This window comes from Solanum verrucosum, unplaced genomic scaffold, assembly GCF_900185275.1.
Source record: "Solanum verrucosum unplaced genomic scaffold, falcon-dt-bn FXZP01000038.1, whole genome shotgun sequence".
NCBI classification, from domain to species: Eukaryota; Viridiplantae; Streptophyta; class Magnoliopsida; order Solanales; family Solanaceae; genus Solanum; species Solanum verrucosum.
The window spans coordinates 2165854-2169099 of NW_026020564.1; the positions used below are offsets into that span (position 1 = coordinate 2165854).

General features: G+C 37.9%; 1 pseudogene; it reads left to right on the forward strand.

The window, feature by feature from the left end:
• Positions 1 to 207: 207 nt before the first annotated feature.
• The window catches only part of LOC125810280 (protein Ycf2-like), a 9371-nt pseudogene continuing 6332 nt past the window's right edge, over positions 208 to 3246 (forward strand).

Genomic DNA, 3246 nt, shown 5'->3' on the forward strand with positions numbered 1-3246 from the left:
ATCGGACCAATTGAGCCAAAAGCTCCAAATGGACATCGATTCATTTTGGTCGCAATTGATTACTTTACTAAATGAGTAGAGGCAATCACTTTCAAGGCAGTCACTAAGAAGGTGGTCGTGAATTTTGTCCATTCAAACATCATTTGTCGTTTTGGTATCCCAAGAACTATCATCACAGATAATGCTGCAAACCTTAATAGCAATTTGATGAAGGAGGTATGTGAGCAGTTCAAAATTGTGCATCACAATTCTACTCCATACCGACCAAAGGCCAACGGAGTTGTGGAGGCAGCCAATAAGAATATCAAAAAGATTCTCAGGAAAATGGTTCAAGGCACTAGACAATGGCATGAGAAGCTGCCTTTTGCACTTTTAGGATATCGCACAACAGTGCGCACCTCGATTGGTGCAACTCCTTATTTGCTGGTGTATGGGATTGAGGCTGTGATACCAGCGGAAGTTGAAATTCCATCTCTTCGAATTATTGTCGAGGCTGAAATTGAAGATACTGAATGGGTCAAAACCCGACTAGAGCAGCTCACATTAATAGATGAGAAGCGATTGACGGCTGTCTGTTTTGGTCAGCTTTATCAACAAAGGATGGCTCGTGCATATAACAAAAGGGTGCACCCCAGACACTTTGAAGTAGGTCAACTGGTCTTAAAGCGCATTCTCCCGCACCAAGAAGAGGCCAAGGGAAAGTTTGCCCCAAATTGGCAAGGTCCATATCTTATCAAGGAAGTGTTGTCCAAAGGAGCCTTACACCTTACTGATATGGAGGGAAAAATCACAAGCATAATTGTTAATGTGGACGCAGTCAAAAGATACTACATCTAATGCGTTCTAAGATACTGTGACAAGTTTGTGGCTGAGAGAACAAAGGCATCTCTTAAAAAAAAAACCAAAGAAAAAAAAACTCTCTTTGAAAATTTGAACTACGTTTGACCTGATTTCAGGATACGTAGGCAACCCTTTGGGGTTCGGTCATACAAAAAAAAAATCAATATTCCAGTATCTATAGAAAACTGGGGCATTTTTTTCTTTTTGATAGAATAGAATCAAATTGATTTTGTTTTTGATTTTATTCTAGCAACCAACATTTTGATCAACTCTGAGAGCGATAAATTTGGTATGTCTTGCACGGACAATTGATCATCAAGGACAACTTTGTCAAAAAAAAAAGAAAAAGAAAAGAGAAAGTCTTATCGGTGAAAACCTTTATAGGCACCATAAGACGACAATAGAGAAAATCTTATCGGTGAAAACCCTTGCAGGGCACCTTAAGATAAAAGAAGAGAACATCATGAAAATGACTAGTTGGGAGAAATCTGCAAAGAACACCATTTCTCGATACCTCTACATGAAGAATACATAGATCAGTTATAAATTGATAATGGTTCAGATTTTGAGAATTAGACAACTCAAGCGGATCTGGGGTCAAGTCCAAAGTGCATGTCATGGTTAACTCAAAGTCGACATATGCCTCCTGATAAGTTCTCTTTCTCATTTTTCTTCAAAAGAAATGCTCTGTCTTAAGTTTATAGTCTTTCTTGATCCAATTTTTTTTTTTCACACTCTTAAATCTGATATTTCTCTAGTCTTTTCGGTATAATCTCTTGACAAATAAGGTAAAAGATTGCAAAACTTACTACGGGTTCCCAAGAGTAAAGCTGAGTATCCGAGTTAACATGCCTCGAGCAAGGACTAAAAATGCCTCAAATCTTCACTGAAAACTCGTGAAGGAGCACGTTATAGTCTCTTAAGTCATGAAAAATATTCAACAGGAAAATTCATCCTTTGGAACATCCAGTCGCACCATGATATTTGGTAGTATTAAAAAGATCAGCGCCCTTGAATCAACAAAGAGGAAGCTTCAAAGGTTGTTCAACCGAGAATTTTGAGTAGAATTGGAGAAATTGGTCAGGAATATGGTCAAGTCATCGGAGCATCAAGGCCACAAACCAACCGCCGCTTTAAACTAACAATTTTCTCTTTCTTTTGCTCAACACAGAAACAAAAGAAAATGCGGGATTACAAGTAAAAAATGAAACATCACAAAACGAAAGTTCTCCAAAGTCTTCACATGTTTGTTGTTTCATCTCATGCTATTCGCATGTTTACCTCTCAATTCGAGAGTTTCGGGCAATACGCACCACTCTAAATTCCGTGCAATACGCACACATCCCTTATTTATGTGCAATACGCACCAGTCTGAATTTCGTGCAATACGCATCAATCTGAATTCTGTGCAAATACGCACTCATCCTTTATTCACGTGCGAAACGTACCAGTCTTTCTTTCATGAGCAAGATGTACCAATCTAAATCACATGCAATACACATAGATATTGCATTCATGTGCAAAACACATTAGTCTTCTTTCATGTGCAATACACACCAGTCTTTATTCACATGCAATACGCATCAATTTTCTATTCATGGGCAATACGCACCATATGCATATCCTGGGCAATACGCACCAGCATTCATGGGTTATACACACCATATTCACATTTTTGGGGATATACCCAATCTTAGGACAATCCACAAAGACAATACGTCTTATTTGAAACTCTCAGGGCAACACACCCCGCTTCTCCTTTTCTTTCTAGGGTTATACGTCCTTGTTTAAGATTCTCATTCCTTTCTTCCCTAATAGAAACACATCTTTTTTGGGTTCTTCATTTTGTGATCTTGAGTTTTGAGTTTCAACCGCTAACTCAAGTTAAAACATGCACCTGAGAATGATCCGCAAGCCTCCAAGAGAGCATGAAGATCAATATCAAAGATAACGCACAGAGCAAGTCAAAAATCAAGACGAGACCCTAAGAAAAACATCAAGTAGGGATCTTGTAACTCTTATAATGTAGAGAGGCATAGTTCTCTAGCTCTCTTCTTTGTAATTATAGACAGTAGATGATGACAAGCAATGTGAAGGAATCTTTTGACCACAGTTTCTGATAGTTTCAGCTATCGAAGTTTCTCGAACTACACTTACCTGATTTCCTTTTAATCAAGGATATGTAGGCAACCTCTAAAGCAAGGTTCGGTCATCTTTTTCAAAATGGTTTCAACGGAGTTTGCACAGTCAAAAATTAGCCACTTCGTTCACTTTCTTTGCTTGAAAACTCTTCATATTTTCAAGCAAAGAGGGGCATGCTGTGAACACCTAATTTTTTATGTGTTTATTTTACTCCTATAATATATATGTGTGTGTATATATATATATATTTTCTTATAGTTTTTG